Raw genomic sequence first — 14172 nt, forward strand, 5'->3', positions numbered from 1 at the left:
GTGGGCCAGAAATAGAATTTTTTTGTAATCAGTTTCTACTAGATGCATCAGTCTTTGACAAACCATACCAGCAGCTGAGGACAGGTTGATAGCTGAGGCTCAGGCTGTCCTGCTGAGTTGGGGCTGAGCAGCAGATGCACAGTATCCATCACCCCAACAAGCAGTAAGTCATAGGCTACAAACCTGCCATGTACCCAGCAAGAATGCTGCTTCTGGTAACACACAGTGGCAATGAGATGTCATGTGTATTTTACTGGCGATCCTAAAAATTATTTACACCATGTAATGTCATCCGCATGCAGAAAGTAGACTTGCTCTCGGAGGGGCACTTCATCTGTGCCTTTCACAAGTGTTCTAAATCGCTGAAATGAAATTCCTATAAATGCTTACATTAATTCTATTTTACATCTTCAAGATGCACAAAACAATGCCTGAAGGAAATGAAGGACTGAAAGCAGTCATATTTGTTACACATATATCTGTAAAATACAATTGTATGCATAAAAATTTCTGAGGGTATTTTATTGTCGCACAGGTTAAACAGCTCAAACTTTGAGCCAATGAAGGTAAAATCACATCTTCTTGCTACCAACAGTTTCAATAGTACCTTATGAACTCAAAGTACAATATGAAAAGAACATGGTGATAATGTTTAAAAGTATCTTTAACAATTTACTACAGAGTTTGAAATGTATTTGCTGTTTTAAAACTTATGTATATCACAAATTCACATTTAGAACACATTTTACAATAAGATTACATAACAAAATGTGTGCTTTTGGCCATTACCAACTGCAGTTAATATAAATGTGAATGAGAATAACCTTCAAGAAATACAGCAAACTAAATTTTACAAGGCAGACAGGGAAATGGATAGATGAAAAATCTTTCTTAGAAAGGATAAAGTAAAACATGACCACCTTCTGCTTACAGACCAGTGGTACAGGAAACAAAGGGCTGCCTGATGGAAAACAGCATTTATGAGAGGTCTATAAATTAAAACGGAGATTGCATAGCAATATATAATGCTCTTAAGAAAGTCAATACTAGAGTTTGGTAATAAGATGTAAAATCGAGCTGAATTATTAAAGGACACAATGAGTTTTATGATGATGAATGAACCCATAACAGTTACATGTGCTAAACTGAAGGAAATCAGATCTTAGACCTTGAAGTGTTTTCAGAGTGAGCTCATAACTCCTCTCCCACAGGCACACACCGGCAAAGGAATCCTGTGCTTGCTGAAGCAATCTCCAGAAGAAACATCTGTGTACAAAAGGAGCCTAAATACATTCAGAGAAGTTACACTTCATAACGTAGCTGAAATGATTGAGGCAAAAAATGCAGAAGTGAATGTAATATGAAACTCATTCATTTCAAAATTCAGCTTGTTCCCTACATTCTCTTTTCTTGTATTTCTCCCCTTCTCGCTTTGTAACCTGAATAAAAACAGTAAACTACAAAGCTCTTCTCGTGTGTTGAGTCTCTATTCAAATGACAAATACTATCCCATGTATTACAGGTATCAAATAAGGATGTAAATAGTGGCATGCTGTTAGTAAGGCTGTTACTACTCTTCCATAGTAACTTTGAACAGAGTCCATCCCTCTTTTAGTATGCCTTGCCAAGAAACAGACTTGAATAAAGGGCCCTCATTAGCAATAAAAGCTTGGATGATGGAAGTGCTACTTGGACTTCACATTGCCAAAAGGTGCACAGCTACTGGTACTTTGCTTATTGTCAGCAGGGTAAGCAAACTAGCCCCCGAGTCTGAGCAGCCCTGGGTCCACTGTGCCCCTGGTTTGAGAACAGCAACAAAGATGCAGCTCCAGGCACTGATATGAAAGCTTAAAATATCAGCTTCCTCTACCACTGCACACCCACAGTCGTTATCCAGACATGTTCAGCTCAGAAGGGAGATGCCCTGGAAAGGAATTCTGATGCTTCAATGCTTTTTTTATCTGCTCCCTGTTAGCTTTTGTGTAAAATTGTATTGTTGAGGCACTGTTGTGTCTTGTGCCTAGTGGTTATGGCCAGGAAAACATCTGGGAGTAATTCAGGGTTGCTCAGAAATCTCCCTGCTGAAATTTTGAGGACTATTACCTTTGTAACATCATTTGACTACTGACACTGAATCTGGAAAATATGCATGTCCTATCTATCTAAAGGAAGTTATGGATCAACAGAACTGTACACTTAGATCCCGTAATACTACCTTTATTAAGCTCTGTTTAATTTGGGTTCTCAGGCTGCTGCTGTACATTTACAACTGGGCACCACAGCCCATTTAAAAAATGCTCACAATAACATCATAGAATCATTGCATTGCTCAGGTTGGAAAAGACCTTGAAAATCAAGTCCAACTGCAACCCAACCATATTACCCTAACAACCACATCCAGGGATGGTGGCTCAACCAGCTCCCTGGGCAGACTATTCCAGTGCTTAACAACCCTTTCTGTAATGAAGTTTTTCCAGATATCCAACCCAAACTTACCCTGGCACAACTTGAGGCCATTTACCCTTGTCCTGTCACCTGTCACCAATGAGACCAGCCCTTCTCTCACTGCAAGCACCTTTCAGATACTGAAAGAGAGCAATAAGGTCTCCTCTCAGCCTCCTTTTCCCCAGACTAAGCAGCCCCAGTTCCTTCAGCCTCTCCTCATAGGGCACATTCTCTAAGCCCTTCACAAGCCTTGTTGCCCTTCTTTGGACCTGCTCCAGCACCTCAGTGTCCTCTCTGTACTGAGGTGCCCAAAACTGAACACAGTACTCGACTTGATGCCTCACCAACGCCAAGTACAGGGACAGGATGACTTCCCTAGTCCTGCTCACCACACCATTCTTGATGCAAGCCAGGATGCCATTGGTCGTCTTGGCCACCTGGGCACACTACTGACTCATATTCAGCCACCTGTCCATCAGTTCACCAAGGTCCCTTTCCATCAGGCAGCTTTCTAGACATTCCTCCCCAAGCCTGTAGGGTTGCCTGGGTTTGTTGTGACCAAAATACAGGACCCAACACTTGGCCCTAATGAAACTCATACAGTTTGCCTTGGTCTATCCATCCAGTCTGTCCAGTTCCCTCTGTAGTGCCATACTACCCTCAGGCAGATCAACACCTCTCCTAATAGCATGATTCAAGGAAATCAGTCTCACCCAGGATAAGCTAAAAACCTGTCTACAACAGGCAATGATCTTAACAGCTGGGAAGTTCCTAACAGCACAGATTTCTTTTCCTGTAACTTACAGAACTATTATTGTGGCCTAAAGGAAAGGATTCCAAATAAGACTGAACCCAGGACATTATCTCATTATGAAAATACCAAACTCAGTGTGTTTGTCACTGCCCTCACTAATGCAAGAAGCTTTGCCCACCTCCCTGCAAAGGGAGCTTCTGCTCGGCTCTCTCTCTTCATCTTGCTTCTTATTTCCATTCACACAATTATTTCTAACCTTCTACATAAGTGAGATCAGTTTATAAGTTGCTGAAGAATGCTTTTATCTGTGCAAAATTACCAAGGCGTCTGAAGCATTTTCTTCTATTGGCTTTTTGCTTTCTAACAGAACTATAAATTTCTGTCCCTCAACAAACTGAACGCTGACGGGTGTCAAAGAAAAACAAACAAATAAACATAAGCTCAGCTTGCTTTCATCCTCCTGAAAATATTTAGCAGACAGAAATAAATCAGCAAAGGATTCGGTCAGGGTAGATGGCTAAGCATCTGGTGAGAGATGGCCATTCCTTTTTATGGCTTACTCTATGGTGTGTCTCAGTGAAATTTGTAAAAGATAAAGTAATCACAAGCACAACCACAATGAAGGCAAAACAGCTCCACTGTGTACTTACAAGTTTGGGTATTTATCTTTTTATCACTACCTCTAATACAAACAGTCCACGTCTCTTGACTAGGCTGAGAGTTCAAACCGTAAAGAAAGCAAAAGAAAACTTGAGAATGTCATTTCAGAAAACCAAAGGAAACAAAAAATATTCTGTTTTTTTCTTCCCTTTTTGGAATTCAAAACAAACAGAAAGTCCTCAGGTGGAGTGTTTACATTACATGTTTTAATGGGGGAAATGACTACATAAACGGATGAAACAGCAAAATTGGAGCACTGAATTAAATAAGAAAAAGACTTGTAATTCAAATATACCTAAGCTTCATAATATTTTTAATAGTAAACTAGTCTACTGAGAACACTGATCAGTGCAGTTGTTTTACTGTGTTAAAAATATCCTTCACCTCTTAAATTAATCTCAAAAACAGTATTTTTTCCACATGAATAAAAACTAAAACCGAAGCAAAAAACGCACAAAGCTTCTTGTATCAGAAGAAAATTTCTACTTTAAGAAATGTAGGAATGTCTGTCTTAGTGGAGGAGTTGTGGTGGTTTTCTTTCCTTGCTATTATTATTATTACTACTTAATTTAAATTCAAATTATTAATGGTCTCATGTATTAGATGATTAAGACAAATTTTTGTAAATAAGCAACAAGATTTCCATTACAAGGTTCCCACTTCAAACCTTCCCAGGTGCTTTTATGCTGGCTGTTACAGGTAGGTATATTTCACCCCAAATAAGTTCTGCACGGTTATTATTTTGTCTCTCTGCTTTTCCTAGTCCTGATCTGTAACTGCTGTGGCCAAGCCTGTTTTTCTCACTGTGCAGATGTCAACAAAGCTTCTCCAGAGATCAGCAAACACACACTAGCCAGACTCCTTGTGAGGTCCTCTGCTATGTGAAGGGAAAGCTGGAAATCAATAAAAGAACAAATAAACACTTCACTATCCAAAGCAAGAACTTTCTGACTTACTATGAACAGTAAAAACAATGTTTTTTAATTACTGCACATTATCCCTTAAGGGATACTGAGCTGTCAGACTCAGCACAGCATTTATTTTAAAAAGTGCCATTTGTCAGAAATCCTGAAGCTGACTTTTCATATGCTTTCCTCAATAAACAGAAAGTGAGTGCCTTCTTTGGAGAGAGAACATAAAGAAATTAAGGCAGATGGGACAAGGAGGCTGCTCTTCAGCAACAGTCTTCTAAAAGAGATCAGCTTGAGTACCTGAATGTCATCAGCAAATATTTCCCAGACCAAAACAGGAACAACCTCAATTATTAACCAAAAGAAACAACTGAAGAAAAAACAACATCACAAAGAAACCTAGATGAACATTTAATAGAGGCAGTCAGAGATAGAAATAACTAAATTGATGTCCCAAGAAGGAAGCCAAGAGATGCTGGCAGATATGTGATTAATAGAGCTTTTATTGTAAATTTTCCAAATTGCCAGAAACAAGTATATCTGACTTAACAGTTTCCTTGCTTTCTATAAAGAAACAGGAAAATTAGCCAGCTACAGAACTCTGCACAAAATTTAGGCTCCTAAATAATAAAAGCTTCTTATAGCCTCACACAAAGTGGTCTTGCTAAAAAGTCACGTCTAATAACTCTTAAACACAGTAGGAAAAGCAGATATTCATTAGGGAATGCCCAACTTCTGACTCTCCTCTTCCTGATAATCCCACTCCATTAAAAAAACAGAGACTAGAAGTCTTTGTGAAAAGTGTCTGGTATTCTCAGCTCATTTTCAATACAGACATCTTCAAAATAATTTACTAAACAGTATTTCATGACAATCTGATTAACTGTGACTCAGGCTAAGAAGTGTCTACAGTCACTGAATAAGTCAACAATAGAAAGTACTTACTCTTCTTCTATACTACATTTCAAACTGGGCTCAGGCTCATTTTGTGCTTTAGACACTTCTGTTTTCCTTGGCAGAGCATTTCACAATATAGTTCATCCTGAGGAAGTTTTCCTGACACTCAGCGTAAATTCTCTCTCAATTTCTTCCTGTCAGATGATTGCCTCTTCTGAGCCAGATGATGTAAGCAGTGCACATATATTCCACACAAAGAAACAACAGTTCTACTCGTCAAGTGCAAATTCCCTCTTTTCAGGAATTAATGCAGAGAAATGCAAAAGAGATGGTCTGAGAACTGTTGTATCAGATCTTCAGCTCATTACTTTTAAATTCAAGGGTTTCTGAAAATCCTTAAGTATGACAATAAATACACAAACAGAAGAAGGCAAATTATGCATACATTATTTAAACATATGCTCAGTTATCCCCAGTGTTCTGAACAGTTCAAATGGTCAGTCTTTACAGAAATCATGTTTAATTTAGAACTGTGTGTACATATACATATATAAAGCTTTATCAGATTGCAGTGAACATGAGTCAATGTTGTTGTTTTTAGCTTTTAATTACCTATGAGGATCTCCAAGGTCTCTGCAGCCCCTCTGGGCAGCCTGTGCCCATGCTATGTTACCTGCACTTCACAGTAATGCTTCTTGGTGTTCAGAAGAAACCTCTGCATTTCTGTTTGTTTTTCACAAATATATAAATAAAAATTACTGAAATCCAACCAGCCAAAATCTGAGATGCCTTAAAAATGAAAGCAGCAAACCATCCTTATGACTTCAGCCACCCAAGTCTCTTGTATTTTCAGCACAGTCTTTACGCTTGACATCAGAATATCTCACCACTGGTAGACTGCTTGTCTCTCTAACACTCTCCTTGAATAACACTCCTTTTTCACAGCTAGAGATGAATGAATCTGCTTGTGTCATCCCTCAGGTGGCAAAACAAAACAAAACAAAATAAAAACATTCAGATACGTTGTATATTCAGATCAAATTTAAAAGCATCACATCAGTAGATAAGTGGTGGGCACTGGGACTAAGGAAGGAGAATAACAAAATCAACAGAATGGCCTAAGTTGGAAGGAACGTTAAAGATTATTAAGCACCAACTCCCCTGTTGAGGGCAGGGTTGCCAAACACTAGATCAGGAAGCACAGAACCAATCCAGCCTTGAACACCTCCAGGGGTGGGGCACCCATCCCTGTAAGTAGGCAGCAGTTCATGAGGCATCATTTAACATTTGACTGCTGCTCCAAGAGGCTGAGAATTAACACAGCAGCTACATGGAATTGTGCTGTCCTGCAGGCATCATCTGTCCAATCTGTGCTGCCCTCTGATATGAAAAAGAATTTTCACCTTCTCAGCTGCTGTGGGTCACCATGGGTAAATGGGTCAATTCTAGTAACTGCAAAAGTGGGGTTAATAGCTCCTAACCTTCACGACCTAAGAATCACTTTGCATTATCCAGCACAGCTGCTGTAAAATAGTGAGTAAAATAGAATGCTGAGATAGTCGGCCTGGTGGTTGAATGCTTTGCCTTTGAGCTGTGCCTGCTTCCTGACCTAATCAACACCAATGAACCTCTAAAATCATTGTCCAGAAAAATAATAAAAGAAAGGGGCTGAGGAAACTCATTACTCTCAGATCCGAATGCAATTGGAAGTTGTATTTTGTTTTAATAACTATTCATGAATGAACATGTCCAGGCACTAAGCCAAAGTCAGCCACAGTGTTTGTAATGGTCCTATGCCCAGGAACCCTTAACTCCCAGCTTGTAAGCACGTATTCTCTCAGGAAACAAAAAGCACGTGTACATACAGCACACTTCTGTACCCAACAGAAATTTCAAGAGCGCATTAGAAAAGTACAAAGTAGTTGCTAAAGCCAACTCCCTCCAACCACAGGAGAAGGTCATGAGGTCATGATTTTCCTTAAAATGAGGTGTAACAATAAACATCCATAAGAAGAAAATAATAATAATAATAATATATATGTATATATATAAGTTTATAGATAGTATTAAATTGATTTTACACAATGAAATACAACTGCATGCATATAAAGGTTTACTGATAGCTAAGGTTATGCAAGCCTCAAAGCTGCTCAGAAGCTATTTAAGCTTCAAATGATGAACAGTTATAATTTAGAAGGCTCTGCCAATTGTCTGTGGTGAAAGTTTAAAATAAGTGAATTGGGAACAGGATGCAGGATTATGGGACGTGCAGGAAATAGGATAGCACTTACTGTGACAAGACACTTAGAGCAAAAGGGCTAAAAACAGTTCCGTTCTTTGTTTATTTCTGCTCATATGGGAATGTGACTAATAGCAGAAGTCAATTTAGAAAGCTCTCATTTAACTTGCCAGCACAGTGTGAGAGCCAGCTTAGAGTGAGAGAAAGGTGTAGCATGTACTGTATTTAAAGGCAGTCTTTTACTGAAGGTCAGGTATTCAAAGAAAAAGAACTCACAACTTTTTTAATCTATAAGGCTGTAGCTGTAGCCCCATCACTGGAAACCTTCCACATGTTCTGCTGTGATCTCTTTTAACCACCAGAAAAACAATTTCTTCCCTTGACCACAGCTAGGTGTTTTAGAAAGGCTGCAATGAACACTGCACAGAGTGTCAGACAACTGGCAATGATTTTGGCTGTCATGCTAACTTAAGCAGGATTGCTGATGTTGCATTGCTTATTTATGCTCTCTTTGACTTCTCTTTTGCCCTCCCTTGTGATGCTGAAAGTTTCTGGCAATGTGGCTGAAAAACAACCAGTAAGATGTTTTGTTTTGTTTTGTTTTGCTCTCTGCCAGGACATTCTTCTGGAGTGGGTGCATAAACTGGCACGGCTGCTGGGGAAGTAAACAAGACCGTTCATCACTTTCAGTCTTAATTCAAAGTAAGAGCACTAGCTCAGGGACAGGCATCTGAAAGAGCTGTTCAGAGTAACAATAACTGAAGCTTCTACAGACAGTTGAAAATATAAAAAACAATCTAAGTGTTCTGCAAATCTTAACATCTCAATGAGAATACTTCAGATGAAACATCTCTAGCTGGGCCATGGCTGTGGGCTCAGTAGCTCCCCAAAATACAATACTCAGCTGCCATGACTTTCAGAAGACTTTGTCAACTAGCTTTCTTCTGGAAAGATGTTTGTTAGTTGATTTGTTTTTAAATGCAGGTACCCTTAGGTACATAAAGCACTTGCATCCATTTCCCTTTTTGATCACCTCTATCAAGACAGTGAATAAGACACAGACTCATGGATTCTGAATCTGGGATTCAGATTACTCCAGAGAGCAGATTAGATTAAGAAAACTTCTGAAATAAATTGTTCATAGGAATGAAGTACCTTTTCTCATACTATTGAGAGAAGTGGAGATAAAATCAAAGTTCATTAAAAAAGAAAAAAAGAGGCAGATGGTCAGATAACAGCGTGTTTGGCATTATTAGAGAGTAGTTATGTGTACAGCGCATGCCCACTGCTACAAGAAATCCATTCCATTTCTCTTCATAGCCACACATTAAATACATCACTTCATTGCAGGTGGGTTGGGTTGCTTTACCAAAGATCTGTTTGCTTTGAAATACTCAAGTGCAAACATCTTTTTCTTTACTCCATCAAATGTCACCTAAGAAGACACTGGTTAGTGACATATATAAGCTGAACTCACAACTACCTGAATCACTGCAGAGACTAAAATGTCTGCATTAATACTGGAGTCCACAATTCTAAAGAATGAAAATGATTACAGAAATTTAGAAATATACTTTACACAAATTAGGAATGCACCAAACCAATTCTGCAACTGAAAAAATGACATTAGCAGCTCCATGTGTATTCCTAAACATTAACATGTGAGAAACTCACAGAAGCTGACACTACCATCTGGGAGAGCCAGTTAATTAGGTATGAAGAGCACCTGATTTTAATTCCAAACTGTCTGGCCTAGTACGTGTCTTTTATGTTGGAGAAAATTCAGACATCCATGTGTACGTATAGATGCTAACTGCTAAACTATATTAGTAATAACAGAAAGTGAGCTGTTTACTTTTACTACACTGGACTGCATTTCTGTTCTTAAATTGCGCACAAATGTTAAGAAACATTCATTGAGCATGTGTATTTTTGTACTTAAGTGGTGTTGAGAAAGATAGCAAAGATGGTTCCTTCTGCTCTTTATCCTGCTTTCAGCTGGGACAGAGTTGACTTCATAGTGTCTGGTATGACTCTATGTTTGGCTTTAAGAGAAAAACAATGTTGATAGTACACTGTTGTTTTATTTGCTGCTGAGCAGTACTGCAAAGAGCCAAGGACATTTCAGGTTCTCAACTCCTTGCGCTGTCCTGTCATTACATGGACTCAAGGGGCACAAGGAGTTGGGAGGGGACAGAACCAGGTGACCTAAAACTGGACAAAGAAATATTCCAGATCATACAACATGTGCAAAAAGCCTTGAAAAATGGTGCAGACTGGCTGCGTAATGACCAGCAGGCAGTGAGCAATTGCAATATGCATCATTTATCTTTTTATCTATTATATTATTATAACTACTACTTTTTTTTTTCATCTTCCTTTTCTGCCTTATTATATAGGGCACTTTGAAAATAAAACTTCTTATTTATTTACTTATGGAAACTGCAACTTGATACAAAGAGCACAATAATACCATTTGATATTCAGCAAATTCTCAGCTACAAAACACTGGTTTTCAACAGTAACCACCATTAAATGTACATTTTCACCAGGCATGAACAAGAGCCTACACAGCCATCCAGAAAGTGGCTTTTCTCCTCTGTTGTTCCCACTGCTGAAACACACCGCCTGGTCTCTGTTATATATATCCACTGTTTGGTCTCTAGAAACATTCAGCACGCATCAGTGAATGTCAACGGGTGCCATTTTTTTCCACAGAATTCAGTGTCACACCTTTGCTTCATAGGCACTTCCATGTCAGAAGCTGTTTGTCAGACTGCCTCTCTGCTGCTATCTGTCACACAGCAACAAAATGGAACTATTGGTGGGAAAGTTCAACCTGTGCTGCCAAACCACCAACATCTGCCTCTGATGCTGTGGGCAAACATAGTAAAATAGAAGGCATTGCTTTTGGAGCAGCCCTCATGAAAAGTTTCTATCTCAACACACCAGTTCTACTTCTTTTTAATTTATTTTCTTCTCCAGTCCACTGGGAGAGAGGATGAGCAAATGACTGTGTGGTGCTTCACTACCTGCCGAGTTAAATCACAACAGCCTGAGACACAGCAAGAGACAAAGCAGCACAGCAAATTTTTCCTGATGAGCAAACTAGAGATCATGTTGCAAACCTGCCTCCAGGAAGCCTGCAGGAAAGAAACAAGCCTCTCTCTGATTTCATTACCAGTTACGGTGATCACAGACTACACTGCCTGTAGAGAATCGAATAGTTAAAATACTAGCATTTTTTTCTTTATATTAACTACATCTAAAAAATTACTATTTCCTTGACGGTAATAGTGGCCTAGAAAGTCATTTTCCTGGAGTGAACTGATGTGAGGGGAAGTAGTTGATAGAAAGTCAAGGTCAAAAGAATTATTTTTCCAGCTGCATCACTTCTCCAACTAGATTCACTACAGTCAGACCAACACTTGAACCAACTCAACATAGAAGACCTGACATTTTCTTAAACAGTCCAAGAAATACTCTACACAAGAACACAAGTAAAGGCTGGACTAGTAGACATTTCCCTCAGGCTAATATTTTAGACCCAATGTCCTTTGCCTCGATGACACAAGAGGATTAAGACATAACCTGCTGATGCAGTGCTTGCATCCTTCTCTACACACGGACCCCTCCTGTCTACTTTCAGGCACAGAAATAAGGTGACATCAGTGAAGGCAGCAAGATTTAGCAACTCTACCCTGAACACAGAATAACGCCCCCAATAATATCATAGAATCACAGAATGGCAGAATGGCCTGGGTTGAAAAGGACCACAATTATAATCCAGTTTTAACCCCCTGCTGTGTGCAGGGTCACTAACCATCAGACCAGGCTGCCCAGAGCCACATACAGCCTGGCCCTGAATGCCTGCAGGGATGGGGCATCCACAGCCTCCTTGGGCAACCTGTTCCAGTGCGTCACCACCCTCAGGGTAAAAAACTTCCTTCTTATATCTAACCTAAACCTCCCCTGTCTTAGTTTAAAATAAATACAAATAAATTCATTAATGGGAGAATTGAGGAGGAAGGCTTTTTTTCCTTTTGTTTCTCTAATACTTCTTACAGTATTTGCAAATTACTCAGATCAGAAAGCAGAACTTCTTTATGGTAAGGATGCCAGAGTACTGGAAGAGGTGGTGGAGTCTCCTTGTATGCAGATATTCAAGACCTATCGCGTAGAGTACTGGAAGAGGTTGTGGAGTCTGTGGAGTCTCCTTGTATGCAGATATTCAAGACCTATTGGGATGACTACTGGTGCAACCTACTGTTGGGAACCTGCTTTAGCAGGGAGATTAAACTCAACCTCTTGAAGTCCTTTTCCAGCCTCAGCAATTTTGTGATTCTTTGGCAGAATTTGAAGTAAACAGCAGCTGGGAAGGGAGTGAAAGCAGCTGTGGTGGAGTTCAGCTGCCTATTAGGGTGAAGCCACCACAGAGCTACAATAAAGGTAACATAACACTCAAAATAATACATTTAGTACTTCAAATTAATAAGGGATCTCAACAAAGAGGAAGTCAGTAACAAGAACCATTCCGTCTACAGTGCCAAAATACAATTAATTCTATGACAGAAATAGGAATTATTATTTTATATTACTCCCAGTACATTTCTGTTTGTCATACATTTTACTAACAGTATCAAATGAATAGGAAACATAAATAAAGCCGGAATACCTAAAATTAAAAAGGGTATCATTTATTTTAACAAAAACATTGTAAATTCCACAAGAGCAGAAGGAAATTATTTTAAGTATGTTCCCTTGATATAGACCAAAACACTGACACGAAGTTAGAATTCCTGCAAATGTCTGTTGTTCCCCAGTAATCACTAGGAAATAGAAGCCATTATTTTACATGTCCTGGTGGCTTGCTCCTGAAGACACTGAAAAGGCAGCAGGGATAGCTCTGACTTCCTATTCCATTCGTACACTACTTGCAAATCCCAGAAGTCAGAACCCAGCATTTGTCAACATAAAGGAATGTTGTGTGTTATAAAAGGTGTCTTATGAGTTACTGCTTCCTCTACTTACATTCTAAGAGGGTATATTTGGTGCAAAATCACTGTTTATCACTGTTTTTTCTAAGACTATGGTTATTCTGCATCAGCAAATAAAACAGAGGACATGAGAAATTTACCCACAATAATCACCAATTTATTACTGCTGCCAATAATAATGGCTGCAAAGCTTTAGGAAACAAAATATTTATTTATATATCACACAGTAATATTTCATCTTATACTTCAATGTTTTTTTCCCAATAATACTGTCCATATTACTTTTTTTTCAATATCTTCTTCCCAATAAAGCAAAACCAAGTTCTTTTCAGTTATTCATTTAAGAAGCAATAGGAGTTTCTCTAACAATTTCCTAGACCATTTGAAAGAACTGTGTTCAGTGGGTAAGCATTCCAACAACTGCACTCTCTGCATTCACTGAAACAAAAACAGTTTTCACTCTACAGAATTTAACAGGCAGTTACCAAAGCTATTCAGATGAAAAAATAAACTAATATCAATCTGCACTTTCTACATTGAAATCTAATTTATGCTCTTATATGCTCATTTGCCAGGATCACAAGTACATCAAATTCAAAGTAAGGAAACAAAATCATTAGCTAGTAAGTAAAATTAACATCTGTCAATCCATAATGTTCTACACTCAGCATTAGCTGATAGAAAACTGTCTTTTACTGTCACACACTTCAAGGATTAGAAGGCAGTTGTAAATGGCATGAATAAGTTTGTCTATAAACGGTCATTACTCTGACTAGTTGTTTTATTCCAACTCTTTTCCAAAAAACACTAAAAAGAACAAGCTATATTCCATGTTTATCATCACTTTTACCAGTATTCCCTTTTTATGCAAAAACAAATGAAATCAAGTGCTAAAAGTCTCGCGTTCCTTGGCTGAAGCTCACCAGTCAGCTGACAACCTTTTCTGAAATCATCACTACTCTGCAGGCTGGCTGGCTTAAAAGGATTCCAGCTGAGGAATCAAAGTGTACACAATACTGCTTCAGACTTCCTCAGAAACAGTCAAGAAATGTTTTGAAGATTTCACAGTTAAATCATGAAGTTCTTAAGAAGAAAACTCTTATTACAAGCTATCTGTTCAACATCTAGCATGGCACGCTATCCTAACAGAGAATCACAGAATCACAAGGTTGGAAAGGACCTACAAGATCATCTAATCCAACAGTCCTCCCATTACTGTAGCTACTGCAAACCACTAAACCAGATCTCGGAGCTCCTCTGGATTCCGTG

General features: G+C 38.8%; 1 protein-coding gene across 3 annotated transcripts in view; it reads right to left on the reverse strand.

Annotated features, from left to right (window-relative positions):
* Window positions 1-14172, reverse strand: part of ARHGAP42 (Rho GTPase activating protein 42) — a 144603-nt gene that overhangs the window by 77091 nt on the left and 53340 nt on the right. The gene's annotated exons all lie outside the window — the stretch shown is intronic.

Source organism: Coturnix japonica, chromosome 1 (genome assembly GCF_054131305.1).
Source record: "Coturnix japonica strain WE chromosome 1, WE-NBRP24, whole genome shotgun sequence".
Taxonomy (NCBI): domain Eukaryota; kingdom Metazoa; phylum Chordata; class Aves; order Galliformes; family Phasianidae; genus Coturnix; species Coturnix japonica.